The following is a 21,211-nucleotide window of genomic DNA, read 5'->3' as shown; positions in this document are numbered from 1 at the left end:
AATTGTGATTGTGGGAAGATGGAAAAATGTGGTGGAGGGGACTAGGAGAGCTCGGGAAGGAGCCTCAAGAAGTATTCTATTGCCCCACTGCCCTCTCTTTACAGGTCAGGAAACTGAGTCCTGTGAAACAACAAAGGATTTGGCCAAGCCAACGAGTCAGTCAGGGTTGGAAGGTTCCCAAGTCACCATGTTCCCCTGGCTCTGGGTCTCTGGCCCCCTCCACCCCCGAGGAGCTGAGTGACCTTGGCTGTGTCACTCCCTCTCCTTTCCCTCCTCTATAAAACAAAGGGGCTGAACTGGGTGATGCTAATTTTTTTGCTCTGATTATTTTAAATCTCCATTTTGTCAGCTGCCTGGATCACATAGTCATGAATTTACAACTGAAAGGGACCCCTTGGTCGCCTAATCCAATACCCCCCCACCAATTTTAACAGATGAGGGAATATTCTAAGGTTCGGCGTCTGGTCCCTGGTCGTCTGGGAAAGGGCCTGTGGCTGCATCCTGAAGAGATCACAGCCCCTGAGCCAAGGAGCCATTTGATGGGGAGTGTGGGGGGTGATAAGGATGCTGCTGATAAAGCCAGTGAGAAGGGTCCCTGGTCTCGGTCCCTAATGAGAGGCCGTATCGGGGATCAGGGCAGGGCCTGTGATTCCTAGCCCCTCTCAGAAAGGGGAGTCTGCAAGGAAACCTTCCGGCTGGCCCCGTATCTGTGGGGTACCTTCCTCATGGCCGTGGGCTCACTCTGGGGAGCAGCCCGGCCAGGGCGTGCCCTTCACCTCTGCCCCGGGTTACGAGGAGCTCTAGCCTGGGGAGCAGCAGTGGCTGTGCTGGGGTGGGCCTCCACACGGGCTTTCCCAGGTGATATTTTCAGCCTTCGGTTGTGATTTGTTTTGGATCTGGAGTCATTTGAACAAGACAAATCACGTCTGAGAATCCATCTGAACCTGGGGGAGCTGCCAAGGACACAGGTGAAGGAGGAGAGTGGCTGCCTTTCTCTAGTCAGAACGAAAAGCAGCTAAGCTGAGAAGGTCTCACCGGGCCGACGAGGGCTCGCCGTTTGCACATCGGGCCCATCGGTGCCGGGGTCTGACCGGGACCCCTGAGCGATGGGCTGTTTGCCTTTTGGTGAAGTGGAGAGGAAGGAAATGTCATTCCGGCCCATGGCAGGGGATCCAGGGGAGGATGGGGAAGTCGGCCTTTCTCGGGCTGTTTCCGAGAGATACCGCGGGGCCTGGAGGGGCCGGGGAGGGAGCTAAATAAAAGGGCCTCCCCCCCCCCACCCCGGCGCTGGATGGGGGGATGAAGGGAGGGCTCCTGAAATGAGGCCAGCCTGAAATCTTGCCTCGGTGGTTTCGATTTTTAAAGCCACGTGCAAGAAGTAAAGGCCCTAATTGTGCTGGATCATGTACAGATAAATAAAGAAAAGAGGCCGGGGCTCAGGGGACAGCGTCTGGGGGATGAGCGCGGAAAAGGGAGGTGGGGAAGGCGTCGGAGGATCCCTCCGCTGTTTTCCGTCAGGGCACGGGGCCGCAGGGAGCCGGCAGCCACACTTGAGGGCCCCGAGCCCATCCTCATCAATTCATTTTTCACCTCTGAGACCATCAAAGGAATTGGAGATCAAAAAGCACTCGGGCAAACCTGGAAGATTCCTCCCTTTCTGCATCTGGGGCAACAGCTTCTTCTCAGTCAATACCTGGTGTTTTCACAGAGAACCGAAGATACAAAAGCCCATTTCCAGAGCTGACTCTCACAGGGGAGGGAGGAGGGCTGCTGGCTCCAGATGGCCAGAGTCCAGCCCAGAATGGAGGGCCAGCCCTGGAACCAGAGGTGGAAATGGCCTCCATCTGTAGGCGCTGGGGAAAGCCCTTTGGAGCCTGGTCCCTTCACTGGTAAAAAGTGACCTTTGAGGTTCCCAGAGAGAGAAAGAGAAATCTACACCGGCCAAGAAGGGAGCAAGTCTTCCTTTTAGTCCTGACCTTGGCTCAGAGCCCAACAACAGCCCCTTCCCATGGAGCCTCGGGCCCCCATCACTAAAGCGGATGGAGAAAATGAGAAGGCCTTGGAAAAGAGGGACTAGGAACTTGGAGGCCCAATTCTGCCTCAGGAGGCTCTCCCCTGGGTGGGTCGTGGCTCTCTCATCCTGAAAATGAGCCCAAGGCTGCCGACCTCGCAGAGCCATTGTTGGGACTGTCTGAAAAACATGGAACTGCCTTGTCCCCTCTGGCGGCCATCCGGCCGTCAGTCTGGCCTTGGGGGCCCATTTGGACCCGACAGCGAGCGACCCTGTGATCCCTCCTGCCCCTCTGTGCTTGGGAACCCGCCCGGACTTGGGGGACTGAGGGAGATGCCTCCTGCTATTCCTGGTGGAAGGCGCCCAGCTTCAACTGCGCCCACTGGGCCAGGTTTCTAAAATGGAAACTCCCGGAAAGTTTCCCTGACGCCCGACCAAGGAGATGGAGGGACCACATCTGATCCCTTTAATCTGGAGCAGAGGTCCTTAATCGGACTCTTGTTTCAGAAACGTTTTGCTAACCAGATTTCAGCATAATTATTTTCCTTAGGAATCCTGCACATTTCATGTCATACATTTCAAAACAATATTCCAGGAAGGGTTCACCGGTCTGCTGGGGGATCTAGTGCTCACTAACACCCCCACCCACCCGGACCAAGAACCCCTCTAGGTTCAGCCCAGGAAGCGTCCGGATCCTCGCCAAGCTGCACCAACTCGTCACTGGTCAGTGGAGAAGGAGACGCTTCCATTCGACCAGAAATCACATCTGACTTTCAATGGAGTTTAATTCAAATGTGATTTCTGAAGTGGCTCCTGTGTGCGCTTGTTCTAGTCCCGAGTGGTGAAGCTTATGTTCTAACAGTGAAGGAAAGAGAAAAGAGAGAAAGGGGGAAGGGAGGAGCAGAGGAGAACTGGGGGGAAGGAGGGGAAAGAAGAGAGGGAGAAGATGAGAGGAAAAGGAGACATTGGGAAAGGCTTTGCTTACCAGAGGGAACCTGATGGAGCCCTGGAGGTCCAGCTCGAAGGATTCTGTGATGCACTTAGGTGCAGGGAGTGCATTGGACACAAAGACATTGGGTACCTCTCTCTCCTAAGATCACTTGCACACTCTCTGTCTCTGTCTCTATCTGTCTGCCTTTCTCTGCCTCTCTTCCATCTCTCTCACACTCTCTCTGTCTTTTCTCTGTCTCTGTCTCTCTGCTTCTCTTCTATCTGTCTGTCTGTCTCTCTCCTCTGTCTTTGTCTCTCTGTCTGTTGCTCTTCCATCTTTCTCTGTCCATCTCTAGTCTCTCTATCTCTCTGTCTCTCTCCTCTGTCTCTGTCTGTCTCTCCATCTACCTCTCTTCCCTCTCTCTAGCTCTGTCTCTTTCTATTTTAGTATTGAGGGTACTATTTACTATTGAGGGTAATAGCTTGGGTTGTTACATAAAGAGCTCAATGTTTTATAGAATGCTTTTTCTCCACTATAACTCCATAAGGCAGGTGGTATGACTATTGTTATCCCCATTTCACAGATAAGAAAATTGAAGCTCAGGAAGTTTAGTTAATCTGCCCTGGGCCGTACAGCTCATAGTTGCTACAACTGGACATGGAGCCTAGATGCTTCTGACTCCCAACTTAGTGTTCTTTCACTGAATATGGTTTTTTTAATTGAGGAAAAAAAGAAGGAAGAGTAGGTGGAAAAGCATCTGGCATAAGTTGTTATTGATGGAGGAGGAAAAGCATAAAGAATTGGAAGCAGGAGGATGCTTCTGGGGGCCACGGGCCGTCTATTTAAAAAAAACACCGTGAAATGCAGGGAGACGAGGACCCGGCTGCCTCAGAACGAAGCTGCAGCCACAGATTGTCGCCGGCCCAACTCCCATCTGCATATTGTGGCCAGGGCCTCCTGCAGGTTTCTAGCCCGAAACTCCTCATCGAGACGCAGCAAAACCTGTCCCTGACCTCGAGGACTCTGATATTGGGGGGAGGTAAAAAAGCAAAAGATGAGGGGGTAAAAAAGTAAATATATGAGGAAAAGGAGGACAGAGACAGAGACAGAGAGAGACAGAGCCGCCTCCATGTTGATCTGGCCACAGCTAACTCGGTCCGGGACAGACACTCCGGGCTCTAAGGGCCGGGCGGCCGAACCTGGTCGGGAACAGCCTCGGGGAAAGGCCTCTTTGTGCTCCGATGCTCGGGGTGCCTAAAAATAGCCAAACTGCACAAGCAAAGAATAACAACTTGTTTACTGTTCAGCGGGGAGTGGGACTGCGGGAACAAGGCGGCCATGTTCTCAGTAAACTGCCGCTGGCAACTCCCAGGAACCAGCTCCAAATCCCCCCTCGGAGCATTCGGAGCATAAGGGCCCATTTATAAACGCTGCTGTTTAACTTACCTCACCACAAATAGACACAGTCGGTTCCTTGCAGAGAAAATCACCCGACTTACCCAAGTTAGCCATGACCACAGAGGAGCACCTGGGAAAGGGGTTCATCGGGTTTGTCGGTGGCGTCTCTGGGCCATGAGGGATGGCCCAGAATCCTTTTTTTATTTATTAAGCTCCTGCCGTGGGCCGGCCGGTGTTGGGGGTGCTCCAACTGGAAGGGAGCTTGGAGCCCCGTGGAGTTCTCCATCTGGAGGGGGCTTTGGGGGCCCCCGGGCTCCCCTCATCTTTCAGATGAGAGTAGGAAGGGAATAAAATCAGGCGGGCGGTGGGAGACAAGCACACACATGTGGCGGAGCCAGGAATCGTCCATCATTCTGAGGGGCAGCTGGAGAACAGGCTATCCTGGGGGCCAGGCCCTTGTCCCCTTACTGGGGCTGGGCTGTTACTGGGGCAGCTGGGCCGTTACCGGGGTGGCTGGGCCATTACTGGGGGCGCCTGGGCCGGGGAGGATAGGGAGTCGTCCCGAGCTGTAGGACCAGCTCCCTGTAATACTAAACCTAGAAGAGAATCATTTCCTCCCAGCTCAACTTTAAGTGACATCAAGGCAGTGACAGGAGGTAATGAACTTGAGGGCTCTGCAAAAGTAAGTGTCCTGAAGGGAATCCCCAAGTGAAAACGGCCAGTATAAAAGATGGCGTCAGGTATAAAGATGAGCCGGCATGAGTTGTGTGGCTCACCAAGGTCCAGGTAAAAATGTTCCCGAAAAGCAAAGGGAAGAAAGCACCGGGTGGTGGGGTCCCAGGGGGCCATTTGAGAGGGTTTGGGTGCTGGGTCCCACTCTGACCTAGGACGGGAACATTTACAAAGCTCCTTCCCTCACAGCACCAGCAGGTTACAGAAATGAATGCGGCACTTAGGGAAGTTAATCATCTCACCCCCGCACCCAGCACAGCCAGGAATGGGTCCAGACCTCCCATCTCCTAAGTCCTAGATGCTTTTCCCTTCTACCCAGCAGCTCCAATGGGAGAAATCAAAGAAATGATGGATCCGAGGTCAGGGAACTGGGTCCAAATCCCGGCTCTGTGTGTATCATCTTGGACAAGCCCCTTCAAGTCTCCTACAGGAGGTTTTCAGCGGCCATCCCCTTTCCCCTCCCCTCTCCCATTCTGCCAGTCCTTTGCCTCTGAAATTACCTTTGATTTACACGAGTTTTGTACATAATTTTTTGCACATTGTGCCATTAGAATGGGAGTTTCTTGATGACAGGGATGGCATTTTTTTGTATTCCCACTGCCTGGCGCGGTGCCCAAGCATGGCCGTCTTTGCGCACACGATGGACAAACGCCTCTCTGAGGGTCTTCCTCATCTGTAAGGTTAGGGCGCTGCACTGCCTGACCCCCAAGGCCCCTGTCCAGTCCCACTCCATGAGCTCCTGCCTCCTCCAGAGTCTCTTGATATCCTTGTCCCTTAGTGATGACTCTGGGTCCCAAATTCTCACAGCACTTAGACTTTGTGTTCCACGGCCTGCACCTCTTTATCATAAGGTCATTTCATGTATATTTTCTACCAAGTAGAGCAGAGATTACAGACTGTAGGGCCAGAAGATCACTTAGAGGCTACATCCAGTCTAGTTCCCTGATTGACACAATAGGAAATCGAGGCCCCCAAAGTGTTCCCGGCCATAGAGGCAGCAGTGCTGGGATTCAGAACTTATACAGTAGGTCTTATGTGTGGTACCTTGCACAAGTCTAGCTACATAAGAGGGGTATTCATTAAATAATGCCTTTTAATTAGGGAGCTTTTTGGCTGACCTTTCCCTTCAAGGTGCGCTTGTTTTTCTAAGAATCTCCCAGAGCTGGAGCCCAGGGCTTAGCAGAACGGGAAAGGCAGAGTGTACGTTTGAAGAAGCTGCCATTTTTAGATCAGAATTCCCCGGGATATTGTGAAAGCTTAAGAGATTATATTTTCCTTCTTTCTTCATCAAAGTCTTAGGTGCCAGCTAACCAACATCAGCGTGGTAACAACTTTCATGGGAACTTGGGGCAAGTGTGTCTTACTTTTAGAGCCCTATTAACCCCAAACCAAAATTGTCCAGTCTAATTTTTTCCCAGTTCTTCCCACATTCACTATGAACAGGATGCAAAAGTTTCAGGAAGGGAGATGGGGGCTAAATGAAAGGAAAAAATTGGGAAGAGTTAGAGTTATCCAATGTCTCAGGAGAGAAAATGTGTTCCCCGTGGTTAGAGATCTTTGGCCAGTGGCCTTTTAGGAGATACTTAAGGGGATTCCTCAGTCTTCCCGAGGTCCCTTCCAGTCCTGTGGTTCTGGGATGATTTGTTATGGTCAAGCCTGATACCTCTAAAGTCTTCCCTAATTACTTACTACAACCTTTCCACCCTCACAGTAATCTCTTCTGGCTCCCGCTCCAGTATTTTTGTGCCATAATGGTTTACGTGTCTATCAGCTTTAAGGTTCGCAAAGGATTGTTCCACCATTAGCCTTGCGAGGTAGATAATACAAGCCTTGGTTGTTTCCCTATTGGATCTCACTGAATTGCTCTCCAAAAGCTAACACAAATGTTGACGTGGCTAACCTCTGGGAACGTGCTTATTCTTCCTTTCTCTGTCACCCCTATCCTTCTCAGTAACAAGAAAGACTTTGATTATCCACAAATATAATCAGTTCACAAAATTAAGAAAGAGGAAAAGTAGCCGCCGACTGAATTTTCAGGGAAAAGGAGAGGATGCTCTGAATTTGATGTTTAATCTAATTTCAGTCCCATCAGGAAATAAACCCAAATAATCATCTGATATTGTGGAATAGCAGGAGATAATGGCTAAGTGAAAGGGTTTCTTTCTTTTGTTTCTACTCTTTAAAACAGCGTTGCTGGGTATGTGTATGTACATGTCTATTATTTTTGCAAGGCTTTGTGTGTTAATAATTAAGATTTCTTAAAGAGTTCCTATTTAAAATTTCCCATTCTTAAGTGATCAGATCTGATTACAGATGCCCCTTAATTAAGAGAGTGCCCTCTCCTTCAGACACAATGAGCTAGTAGTCGCTTCGTCATCACCTCATCTTTTCTTTCAAATTCATCTCTGGCCACCAAAAGGTGCTTGTGGCCCATGGACTGAAGTTTTGCATCTGTCAGTAATTTCAAGACCTGTTACAACATTGGCTTTTGCCAGATACCAGATGCCCTACCGCCATTTTTATTCCCAAAGAAAGCCACGTTTTCCGGTGGCCAGACCCCTAAAGATACCTGATCTCTCAAGGGATGCCTGGGAAGACCTGTATTCAATTCTTCTGGTACCAAATGGCTGTGCAACCCCTGAGTGCCCCAACACGCTCTGAGATTATAGGTTGCAAAGGAGGTACTGACCTGCATTGGTGGAAAGAATCTGTCCAGTTCATTCGGATGGCTCTCTCAATCTCAATCTAGGACCTATTTCTAGCCCTGCTTATGTTCTGATCTCTAGAGGTAATTTTATTAATGTTATTAGCATGACATTTTATTTAGGACTCTTGGTCTATAAACTCATAACTTCAAAGCTAAAAGGTCACCTGTAGAGATCATCTGGTCCAACCCTATTAATCTTACAAAGAAAAAAAAATGAGATATTAAGCTTCTCCATTAGATCTTAGATATAGTAATTATATTTGGTTCCATCCCAGCTTAGTTTTCACATCTGAATTCATGGCTAACAAAGTTCTAGATGCAAGGAGTTAATTCATCTATCTATTCACTAGACAAAGTCAACGAGTGTTTATTAAGCACCTACTAAGGGCAGTGAGGCAGTAAAGTGGATAGAGGGCTTCAGACCCTTCTAGCTATGCCACTCTGGGCAAGTCACTTACATTTACCTCAGTTTGCTGAAAAGGAAGGAAAAGTGTTCCCGGATCTTTGCCAAGAAAACCCCAAATGTCACCAAAATATCGGACAAATTAAAATGAGTGAGAAACAACAGGATGTGCTGATGCCACCAGGGAAACAAAGGAGCTCCCCGACCGCTGGCTTACTAGTAATTGCCAAGAGGATGTAGTTCTCAGAGGGCACACGGTGTATTTGAGTGCCCGAGTTTTGATTAAGTGTGGCAAGCACTGTAAGTGTGTGTGTATGTGTGAATCCCCCTGGGTACAGTGCAAGGAACAATGCTGTCCCGTGAGCAAAAAATAAAAATAAAAGGAAAAAAGGAAAACCATTGACCTAATGTCATAGGACCAGAGAGCATGTTCTAGTCCAAACCTTTCATTTTACATGTTCTAGACCCAGATGCCCAGGGGCATCTGGGTACAAGAAGCAAAGCCAAGACTCCAGACCAATGCTGGGGCCAGTGTGGCAAATTCCCCTTAGTTATCCAAGACGCAGTCAGGATCCGGAGAAGCCACAGAAGGGGCTGCCGGTCTAGTAAAAATGGTTTGTCTTTCTTTGGTCTCTGTTCTAGGCCAATCTATCCTGAGCATGGGCTAAATGCTGCAGGGGGAGGGGGAGGAGACAAATGAACTGAAGATGATTCTGGTCCGTAAGGGTCTCATACTTCATTAAGGAGAAGGGACCATTACTAACAGAGATTAAAAGTTGACTTCACAATACAATGCAAATATTCTAGAATCACGACATTTTGAAGTAGAAGAAAGCTTAGAGATCATTTAGTCAGACTGGTTGTACAAATAAGGAAACAGATCTAGAGAAAGGAAAGCTTAGAACCTTTTGGAGGGTCACACAAAGTTCCATCTAGTCCAACTCATAGTGAAGCATCCTCTCACCCGGCTGCCCAGTGAGAGCTCCTTGGAGCTTCCCCCGGAAAACTCGAGCTTGGGGAGCCTGGTAGGCTGCTCACCGCCCCCCAATCTTCTATAAAGATCTCATTGTCAGGAAAGTCTGTGTTCTAGTCTTGAGCTTCCATGATTTCCATGCAGGGCTCCCTGCTCCATCCTCTGGGATCAAGCCAATCGCCTGGTCCCCTTACCAGAGAGCTCTTCCCACAAAAGGCCATTCTCGCCTTCCGTGCCCTCTTGTCCCTCAGCAGCAAACATACTCAGTCCCTACAGTTCTGGACTGCCCAGTCTGGAGACCTTCCCCTTCCAGAGGCCTTCCTTATCCAAGATCCTTCCTCATCCAGAAGCCTTCCCCATCTGGAGACCTTCCTTTTCAGGAGACCTTCCTTATCCAAGGTCTTCCTCATCCGGAGCCCTTCCTCATCCAGAGGCCTTCCTTTTCCAGAGACCTTCCTTATCCAGAGACCTTCCTCTGAACATCAGCCATCTTCCAAACCCTTCCTGAGGAACACGGCCGCAGACATGTTGGTGGCAAGGCTAGAACCAGGGCCGAGCTCTAAGCTCTGCTGTTGGAGAACTGAGTCTAAAGCCGTTTCCTGCTCAGTGTCATATTGAGGGATAAAAATTGCAAAGTCGGGAGTGAGGGAACAGACACCGAGAGGCCAGGAAACAAAACCAGAGCCTCTGTGGAGCAGAATGGAGCCTAAAACGGCTCCGGCCCGAGGAGGCTTCTGCAGCCATTCGCCAGGGCGAAGTTTACTGCTGGGGCCTAGCGGGGCATTTGGCAGGGAACAATACTCCGATTCAGGGCTGCGACCACAAAAGGGCATTTGGGGGCAGGATCCCATTGGGGGCCGCCCGGGCCCAGCTGGAAGTCCTCCCCCTCCCAGCTGTTTGTATTTTTATGTTTCCCATAACTATTTCTAGGGCCTCACTAGTACAGAGTTCCTGTATGCAGCCCTCCTCCAATTTCAAAGATCTTTTTTTGCTTTATTTATGCAAAGCTATAAATCTCTCCAACCCTCCACCATTTTCTCTGGTTCCAAGTGATTAATATCAGTTCTGTGTTGGAGGAGATCAAGCTGAATTACCATAAAGCTCCGAGGCCCTCCCCAGCCACCGGCCGATGCCGTTACTGGGGGCCGGAGGACTTTCACGGAGCACGTTGCAGCCGGTCCAACCTGCTGCTTTGTCCACAACTCCCTCAGCTCCTGCTCACGCTCCTCCTGGAGGAGCCTGTCCCAATTCCCTGCCAGCTCCCACTTTCTTTCTGTCTCTCCTGCTGTTTTGTTTGGTCTGTGACTAGCACAGTAGTGCACCTAGCATAAACATAAGCAGTGTATACTTACTGGCTATATTGGACTGGACTCAAATTATTTTAGGTTGGATTGGACTAGAGAAGCCCCTCGATGGCACGCTGAATTTTCCTAAGAGCCTCATATCTTTCCACTGAAAATTTCTGTGCCGGTTTTTGAGGGGATGGGGAGGGAAGCAGCCTTGGTCCCTGCAAAGCCCTGGATTTCTTACCCTAGAATAGGGATTTTTAGCCTGGGGACTCGTTTTTGTTGTTTATTTGTTGTTGTATTTGTTGTTAATTCAAACAGCAGTTGGAATTAAGTCTGACCCCACACTCATAAGCATCAAGTATCTGAATGTCACATTTGAAGTCGGGTCCTCCCGCCTCCCATGCTGTTCTAGCCACTGCACCGCCCAGCTGCCCATAGACTTGTCTTTTAAAAATGTACTTAAAGTGGCATTTTGAAATCGTCCATTCCCTTTGTAACGCTATGCATTTCACTTGGTGCGTGTTGGGGTGTCCGTAACCTTCTCCAAGGTACCAAAGGGGCTTGGACCCAAAATGAACAGGATCCCTGCTCTGTTAGAGAAATGTGAGCTCTGTGGCCCCCCCACATCCCAATCTCCAGGCCCCGAGGGCTGCTCTACCTGAGAGAGATGGAAGGTTCTTCCCTGGGTCAGTTCTGCCACCTACAGCCTGCAGCCAACCTTCACATCCCCGAGAAGCTGGCTGTGCTCAGGTGAGTGGAAGGGATCTCCTCATTAGCAGCCCTTGGAGCTCATTATTGTGAGAAGAGAAATGATTCTGGTGAGAATGAGGAGATAAAAACTCTCTAAAAATAGGTAATACAGGGGCAGCTGGTTGGTGCAGTAGGTAGAGCACCAGCTCTGAAGTCAGGAGGACCCCTTGTTCAAATCTGGCCTCAGACACTTAACACATCCTGTCTGTGTGATTCTGGACAAGTCACTTCAGCCCACTTGCCTCAGCAAAAATAAATAAAAAAATAAAAATGGGTATTTCCATTTTTGGTAGGCCCTCTGGTATTACACTCATAAAAGAGAAATGTTATCCCAAAACATAGACAGGAAAACTGAGGCAAAAGAAAGAGCTTCTCTTCCAGTTTGACACATAGAATTATAATTCAGTTCCATCTAATACACATTTATTTAGCACTTAATATATACGGTAAAGATCTCTATACAGTTCTGGGACTACAAAGACAACAGTGCAGGAGTCTCTCCTCAAGCAGCCTGTGTTCTACTGGGGTGAGATGGGAATAATCACAGGTATAAATAAGTAAATGAAAAATATAGCCAAGTAACATGGAGAGACAAGCCTCTTACCAACTGAGGAGTTAGAAAAGGCCCCATGGAAGAGGTTGCTCTTGAGCTGAACCTTGAAGGAAAACTCTCTAAGAGAGGAAAGAAGGGAAAGGAGATTGGAATGAGCACTTACACAGCTCCTACTGTGTGCCTCGCACTGGGCCAAGCACTTCACAGGGGTCACTTCATCTGAAAACAGCATCCCTGAGAGGAGAGTGATGTTACGATTCCCACTTTACTGAGGCAATCCAGGTTCTCAGGGCTCCTCCGTCCGTGAAGTGAGGGGAGAAAATGCTGGAGAACAAAGACTTTAGTGCTACAGGGTGTTACTCTGGGTAAGTCATCAGAACCTAAGAAATACGCAATTGAGGAAGATGTAATTATTTCAGGTGCTTCAATAGTGACCGCAGTCCCCAAAGCTGCTCAATACCTCAGGGGCAGCCCAGGATAAAGGAAAGGACGTGTCGTCCATTCCTGCTCCAGCCCCACATGGCACACGTGCTCACTGGGACTCTTAGAGTCTTACAAAAGGAGGAGGGGGCTCCACAAGTGGATCCCTGAGAAGCCCATCAGCCCCTGCTTCCTATAAATGCTAGCTCACTTCTGCTCTTGGTTATTCCTTGGAGTTTTATCGAGAGGTGTCCCAGATTGCGTGATCAGTTCCTGCTATTTACTGTCTGCCTAATGTTGAACAAGTCATGAAACTTCTTTGTGACTCAGTTGCCTTCCATATAGTGTAATTTTGTTAAAGCTCCTAGTGCTGCGATTCAGGTTTCTTGAGAGTAAACTTTGTGGATCCTAAACACTATTTATATGTGAAATATTTTTAATCAATAAGTATTTATGAGGCAGGCCCTGTGCCAGTGAGAAGGGAATGTAATGTTTCTACCTTGGCGATGCTTATTACTATGCAACCTGTATGACCTGTATCAGGCAAACACTTGAGGTGGATTCCTACTCCTCACTGAATACAATATATTCAAATCCCACTTTCCCTCAGAACTAAAATTTTCTTAATTTAATAATCTATGCAAAACATAGTCTAATACAAACAGCTGGTCCCTGGTGAATACAAAGAACTGGTCTCCTTTCAGTGAGTTTCCAGAGAAACTTTAGCTATTTTGCCCACGGCCTCCCTTCAAACTTCGAGGAAGACGCCCCAGGCCCTGAATCCGAGTGCCTTGGTGGGGATTGCATCCTCCCAGGAATACTGGTTCTGTTCCTGTCCCAGGTCCCACAACCATCATGGAAGGGAACCAAGAAGGAGCCATTTCCTTATCACCATCAACAACTGGTGACCAGCTGCCACCAATGAGCAAATAAATCCAGGATCCCTGGGAGTGTCGCTACTGCCCATCTTGCTTCCATCCCTTTCCTACTTACAACCATTAACCAGAGAAGCAAGTTTTGTGCAAAGGGAGAGAATGCTTCTTCAGGCACGACTGAAGACCCAGAAAACAAAGTTCTCAAACTAAAGTCCTTATCAAATGGTTCAGTATCAGAAATGGACATGATTTTACCCACACAATGACACTGAAGAAGCTCTGTCTGCTTTGTGTCTGTGCCCTAAAAGTCATAAGGGAGAAAATCATCTGACTGGCAGCCAGTGTTGTCTCTCCCATTGAAGTGTGAGCTCCTTGAGGGACTCTGCACTTGGCACGCTGCTTTGCATAAAGTAAATGTTTAATAATTATCTTCTCATTTCTAATCTGGCCTCAGACACTAGTTTTGTGATGGTGAGCCTCACTTAACTCTGTTAAGTGCCTCAGTTTCCTCACCTGTAAAATCTGCTTAGGGAAACAGTCAACCATTCCACGTCTCTGTTGAGAAAACCCAAGTATGGTTATAAAGAGTCAGACATGACTGAAAAATGACAAAAATGTTTTTAAAGCCCTCCTTTAGGAGCCAGATCCCACTGGTCTGGGATATCGTGGAGGGGCCTCCTCTTCAGGGAAGGATTGGACAAAGTGGCCCCTGAGATACCTTTCTACCTGATACTTGAAGTCTGAAGGACTTGGAAACGTTTAAAGTCTTGGTTTCTTTGCAGCCCTCTTGAGTGGGGCATTCGTTGGTCCTTTCCGATCTTCCCTGGTGCCGAACTCTGGGAGCCGCTGGACGTCTCTGTCCCAGAACCTCTTCTCTGAGTTTTCTCCCCTGTTAGCCCTTTAAGAGCAGGGACAGTCTTAGCTTTCTATTTATATCTCTGGGCTTAGCACAGGGACAGTGCTCAAAAACACTTTCATTCATTCACGTGCCAGCAAGTGGTTGAACATAAAAGCCACGTTGCCCACAGATCACGGCCATCCCTTTCACATGCCACTTTCCCTGTGATGGCTCTAGCTTGGGGAGACATAAGAAATTCAGTGGGTATTTTGGGGAAGATCCATGGAAGCCCCAGATGACAAGCAAAGGCCAGCAGATGGCACAGAAAAAGTTTGGAAACTCAGAAATCCACAAAACACAGCCCAGTGTTGTAGAGTATCAACATGTTTTATCTTGTAACGCCATAATGATGCGAACTTCTTCTCTGGGATGAAGGGAAAGCCAAACAGTTGGACTCGGATCTTCCAGATTGTGGGGACACCGGGCCCCTCACCTCTGCGCCTCACCTCTGCCCATGGAAGGGATAACTATGTGGTTTTAAACGCTTTTTGTCCAGTCGGCCACAAGGTCCCAAGGAGTGCCAGCAGGTTCTTCGGGGGCAGAGGCAGCCCGGAGAGAAGGCTGGACCTGGGTCTGAATCCAGACTCTGACACCTGCTTGCCATCACCATCCGCCTGCCTTTTGTTTTTCCGACTGTTGGATGAGGATCCTTACATTTCTTCTCTGCTGGGGAAATCAGAGGAGATCCTTGTGAACTTATGAGAGTTATTCTAGGACCAAGACTGACCTTATACCGGGGCCTGGGAAGAAGCTGTTCTGGACGGGCACAGTCCAAGCCCAGGTCCACACGTAGCCCGGCTCCCGGGTGAGAGGGCAGAGGCACTGAGCCGAGGCCAGAGACTCTCTTATTTACACCATTTCGACACATTTCCCCAGGCTGCAGTGCCCTCCCCTGCTGCCTTGGACCTTCTGATTCCTGAATGAGCTTTGAGAGGAGAGAAGAGGGACCAGAAGGAGCCGGCCAAGGAGAAAGTCTGCCCAGCTTGTTTAATTCATCGGTCCCTAATGGGCTGACCCATTAACCAGCAGCAGGTTTACCTGCCTAGCACAGCAACACATACAGACCTTTGGTGGCTGATGGGAAGATGAGGTCTCCAGACTAAGGCCAGGTGACCCCCGGCCACGGTGGAGATGAATCTTGCTCAGATGAAGTTCCAGGGTCCCTCCAACGCTGACTTGGTGTGATTGATAATCAGTCGGTGATATTTATAGATGGAAGCTGAGAGCGTAATGTGCTCCTCTGACATTTTGTGTGTGTGTGCCCATACTATTTCTAGGCCCCTTTGAACATGAAATTCTAGCGTGGAATAGAAAGTGAAATGTCCAATTTCAGTTTATATTTTACCCATCTCCCCTTGGAGACATTTTAGATTTCAAATGGTTCTCTGAGGCCATCAGGATGAACTGGAAGATTTAAAATCCATCATTTTTAATCCTGTTCTCTTTACATTTTAAGTCCAGTTCACACAAAGCCAGATGCATTTTCCAGATAGAGTTTGCTATTCAACTTTACCAGGTCAGGTAGAACACAAATTGGAAGCGATTAACAGCAACACTTCGGAGGGATTAGTCATTTGGGCAAATAGATGACAAATGATGGAAGAATTTTCCTAGGGGTGGTCAGTGCTCTGTTTCATACTGGAATTTTAGAAGAAAGAAGGAAAAGCTTTTGTAGGGAAAAGGAAATACAGAAACTCCCAGAGAGGTGGCAGGATGGATGTAGGTATTCCCTGCAGTGATCTGTCCCAGCCCATCCACGGCTCCTCCCACATGGGATGCTCACCTAACCTGCTGGTGACTGTTCTCAATATTCCACTGGAGGACATACGCTTTCATTGGTTAACCCACTGGGGTAGAAGATGGAGTGCTAAGTTCCTATATGGCCTCAGACACTTAACTAGCTATTTGATCCTGACCAAGTTCTTTAATTTCTTTTTTGCCTCAATTTCCTCATCTGTAAAATGGGATAATAACAACAACTGGCTCCCAAGGACAATTTGTGTGACACCTTTAGCACGATACCTGGCTCTTGGAAAGTGCTACATGGTGATAGCTATTCTTACCCCCTGCTCTCCCATGTCTCAGCCCATCTTCTCTTTTTGTTCATACATTTCTTGATGACATCTTATATTCCAGTTCTCCTCATTATTTCTCCTTCACAATGTGTTGTAGCCCAGGTGCACGCACAATGTACCTCTGGGACCTTATAGGTGGGTTTTGTTGTCAGTCTACCAATAGACCTGGTTTTACAATCATGAACATGGTTTCTTGTGATCTGTTACTTTCAACTAACATAAATCCCTAGAAAATTTACAGATAATTCAAATTTGCCATTTAAATTATTTTTTTATTTTTATTTTTTCCAAAATACTCTTATCCCCTGATTTTATCTTCCAATCATTACTCTCATCCTTCATTCTCTTAAAGTCAATTTAAATCTGATCGCTGCAGATTGAAGACCCAGTAGAAAGGGAGCCATATTGAACCAGAGTCATTATTTCGTACATGCTCTGGTACCCATATTCATGACTATCAAAATCAGGATGGACTGAAGGAGTAGAAGGGCTGATGGATCAGAGAAGAGTATAAGATCATTCCTTCTTTTCTGGTTCGCCTTCTATATTGTGCCCCTAAAGGGGCAGCTTCCCAAGTCTTTGACCTGAGCTCTCTTTTTTCTCTTTATGGGTTTTCATTCAATGCCTTCATCGGCTCCCATGGGCTTAATGATCATCTCCATCGAGAAGACTCCCATATTTGATATCCAGACCTAGTCTAATAGCAATGGTTAAGAGGGATTATTGGTGCATTGAAGAGACTAGAGGCAGGGACGCCAATTAGGAAGCCATGGCAATAGTGAGGGACAGAGGGGGGAGCAGCTGAGGAGGCTCATGGGAGTAGAAAGAAGGGGAGGGCTGAGAGAGACACCCTGGAGGTAGAAATGACACGACTTAAAAACTGATTTAAATGTCTAGTCTCTCTATTGAGCTCCAGTCGTCTGCCGCCAATCTCCCATCTCAAACCAGATGTCCCATCGACGTGCCAACTTACTTTCCATCAACTTTACCTCATTCGTTAATTTTTTCCAAAACACAAACCTCTTATCTCTCTGACATCACACAGGGCCCCTCACTCTCCCCGACCAAGAGGACATCTAGTCTTACCACTTATCATGCAATTAGGGAAAACAGAGATATAAACATGGAGTCCCTTGCCCCAGGGAGTTAATGGTGGAGCCAACATTACAACCCACAGAAATGGCTTCCATAGTTGTCTCTTCATTTATATCACATCTACTGTTTCCAGAGCACTGGGGATGTCCCTGGTAAAGCTGCCAAGACAAAATGCAATCTGGCCCTTTGTCTGGCAAATCTGGAAACTGAGGCCCACAGAGGTGATGGGAGCCAGAGGTGGAGGAAGTTGCAGGAAAGCTGAGACGGAAAGTCGAGTCTCTAAGTCTCGATCTAGGATCTTTACTACTCTTCTACGACATCCTTATTTAATTATCACTCGAGCTGTTTCTAAGATTCATTCTCTAACACTGTCCTTTTTCCCTCAGAAAGTTAATCCTTCAGGCTCAGTGTCTTTTCCTAGGCAATGGCAGACAGACACTCTTTGTGGCAGAGTAATATATTGTAGCCGTTGGCAAGTTGTCTCCCTGTGACGTTCCAGTTGAGGTTCTTCGATCCTTAGTATGTTTACAGTGGGGTGGAGACTCTTATGTCCATTCCCCATTAGGTGGTAAGCCTGCAGCCAGGCCAAGGAAGAAGGACGGCACTGGACAGAGCTCTCAGATCCTGAAGCTTCAGCATAGCCAGGGTGGTTTCAGACAGACCCCAAAGGCCCTTCCTTCATCCAGCGCAAGGGCTACGTCCCATACCAAGGCTCATTAGCTGATGTGATCCCTGATGTCCGTGTGGAGTTTGTGGGGCAATAAGGCATTTTGTGGCTCACTCCCTTTCCTTGTGTAGAGTAAAAACCCTCATTTTCTGTATTCTGCATCCCTCCCTTCACAACCTGTAACTTGTGGATTTGGGGAGGAGATGATTGACCAAGAAACAGAGGGTCCTGTCCCTGATTGGTCTCTCTGGACCCCATGTGGCCGCCCCGGGCCATGTCGGGGGCAGGTATCTCAGGAACAGGATGCACAACGAGGCTTCTCCCAGCAACCCCAGACGTGACCTTGCCAATGACTATTATTTTCACTCAATCGCAGTCGAAAAAGGTCTCAGGGATCATCCAGCCCAGCCCATCAGCCTCCACAGGCTCTCCATCCTATCTACCACCCTCTGTCGACCCTTCCCCCACCAGTTCCAGAAGAAGCAGCCTCTGAAAAACCCATTAAGGAACACTGTGTAAGTCCCACTTTGAACTGATTTCTCTTAAAGACGTATTAGGAAGACATGAAAACCATGAAACCTGGAAGGAACCATACTCATTTGCTAAAACATGAACCAACACCGATACAAATGACACTTTTCCCTCCCAAAACAAACTATGCCAAAAGTTTTTTTTCCCCAAACAAAACAAAAGTAGAATTCTTGATAATCCACAAACACCCTGGAACGAACAGAGCCTGGATGCAGCTTTCAAGGGAGCAGATCTCAAGGCTGTGTCCGAATTCAGAGATGACAGAGCTAGCCATTTCTCCTTTCTAGGACTGAGCTTCTTAATACATGAAAGAGGGAGTTGGATGAGATTTCTGAGGGCCTTTCTGGTTCTAACATTCTGTGCCATCACAAGACAGGAACTTATAATGACAAGAAAATGAGAGTTTCTGAGTCAATGAATTATTTAGGTGACCTTTAACCCCTTTTGTTTCAAACCAAACTCCCAAAAAACTTGCTAAAAAGTATCTTTTCTTACTTCATTAAGTACAGCCCAGTGAACATAACTGAATTTTTATTCAATAAGTAAGGATTTTTGCTAGTTCAGTCACCACCGCACAGCACTTTCAGGTGGCAAAGCAGAACTGGGAGGCTTTTCACAAAGTTCAGGGGTATTAGAAGACATGAAAATAATATATTTATCAAGCAAATTAGGAAGCTGAAGGGTAATTGAATCTATGAATATATGCTATGTTATTCAAGAATCTCTTATCTTTGCTCAAAATCTCCTTTACGGGTATGTTTCTTACAGTCAATTATAGATCATTACTCAATCAGAACTCTCAGCTGAGCTATCCCTTTTCTTTCGGTATCCATATCTTCTCACTGGATTGTAACATTATTCCTCCAAACTTCTCTCATTGCCAGAAGGCAGCCTTATTCCAATTATTTTCTTCTTCCGTTTTTCTAAACAGTTCTGCTGTCATTTATTAGTATCAGAACACACACAACATGTCAGTTAAGTTCACCGTCTTATACTGATGCAGTCCCAAAACAATCACAATAGTCGCATCGAAGATCACTAATCACAGACCACCAAAATAGGCATCATAATTAGTAAAAAGTTTGAAATGTTGTGAGAATCATCAAAATGTGCCACACACAGGAGATACAATAGGAGCATAAGATGTTGGAGAAACAGCGCTAAAACACTTTCTCAACACAGAGTTGTCACAAGTTGATTTAAAAAAAAGTTATCTGTGAAGTACGATAAGGTAAAGTGCAATAAAACAAAGTATGTTTGCGGAAAAAAAAAAAGGCTTAGGAACGTTGGAGCCATTTACATTTGGGGGGAGGAAAGAAGAAGAGCCAGAGAAAGAACAAAGAGCAGAATCCAGATCTGATTCCAAACATCTGTGTCCCTCCTCTTCCCAATGAAGAACAGGCCCCTATGTATTCCTGAACTCCAGGTGGTCAGTCATCCTTCCTTCCACCCCCCTTGTTCCACCCCTCAGTCACCTACTAGGGGTCTTCTGCTCCTTCACAATTTTCTCTTTGTTTTTGAAATCCTCTCTTTTAAAAAAGAAGTTTCCCTCTGAGTGATAATCTGGAAAAAGAACAACTTTTCAAGGGCCTTTCCCTTCTCTTTCAGGAGGCAGAACCACCTGCCCTTTGAGTAAGGCTATTGATATGTCACTATGGCAGAAAGTCAGACACTGTGGCTCCCTGAAACTCTTTCCTGCTCTCCATTTTTTCTGCAGGGGAGATCCTCAGATCTTTGTCATTGCTGGTGGTGGGAGGTGGAGGAGTAAACTAGTCTTTATAACAATTGTGCAGCGAAGATAAAGGGGACTGGATCATCAGAACTGTTTTGGAATTGTGTGAATAAAGCAACCAAAATCTCCCTATCTTTCGACCCAGAGATTCTATTACTAGGTTTATACTCCAAGGAGAGCCCATATTTATAGCAGCGATTTTTGTAATAGCAAAGAATGGGAAACATACTAGATGCCCACCAAGTGGGGAATGACTAAATTAATAATGGGACATGAATGCAAAGGGAAATGACTGTGCTAAAAGAAATGGTGTGTGTGCTGAACCCAGAACAGCTAGCGGGGCAAAATCTCTAAGAACTGACGCAGAGACAAGCAAACAGCAGACCCAACAACTCCAAGAATATAAATAGAAAGACTGACCATGAAGAAAGAGCAGGTCAGTGTTTAGGGTTATAAAAAATCATGGCTCAAAGAGATCGTGAGAGATCATATTCCTTCCCATCCCTCTGGAGAGGCAGAAGGGCCCCAAGTGTTATCCATGGGTGGGCACATTTTCAGACTTTTGCTTTGTATTTACCAGTTATGCAGATTTTTTCCCCCTTTTGTCTTTAAAAATACTAGGCATTACATGGAATAGGTCCCTGGGTAGAAAAAAAAGGGAAAGGGGGGAATGGGAAATAGTTTATTTATAAATAAATAAAAGAGGGGAAGGAGAAATATTTTATTTATAAATAAATAAAAGAGGGGAAGGGGAAGGGATGGAAAAAAAACAAAATATATCAATTAACACATGAAAGATATTTTTAAAAGAAAGTGAATCAGCCAAATATAGAGAGCATCTAACTATGAGCAAAACATGGATGCATGGAAGCATCTATCACTGAAAAGTACTTTGTAGGCTTTGAAATGCTGTATGCATGGAGCTATTATTTTAGTATTGTGCTACTGTGCCAAAAAAATAAATGATAATTTAAGGTGCCATAAATTGTTAATAAGATTTTTCTCTAACTGATATATTAGAAAAACAAAGCCAGGAAACATTAAAGCTTCAGTTTGCTCTCAGATTGTTCCCGGTGGTTTTAATTATCGAGACAGTATGGTGCAGTTCAGAGCACTGATCTCAGAGCCAAAAGATCTGGATTCAAGTTTCAGCTCTCCCCCTTGCTAATTG

At 47.0% G+C, this 21,211-nt stretch overlaps 1 protein-coding gene across 8 annotated transcripts in view; it reads left to right on the top strand.

Annotated features, from left to right (window-relative positions):
* Positions 1 to 21,211, top strand: part of LDB2 (LIM domain binding 2) — a 320,426-nt gene that overhangs the window by 286,940 nt on the left and 12,275 nt on the right. The gene's annotated exons all lie outside the window — the stretch shown is intronic.

This window comes from Sarcophilus harrisii, chromosome 6 (assembly GCF_902635505.1).
Source record: "Sarcophilus harrisii chromosome 6, mSarHar1.11, whole genome shotgun sequence".
NCBI classification, from domain to species: Eukaryota; Metazoa; Chordata; class Mammalia; order Dasyuromorphia; family Dasyuridae; genus Sarcophilus; species Sarcophilus harrisii.
Note: the sequence above shows the minus strand (reverse complement) of the source record. Positions and strands in the feature narration are given on the sequence as shown.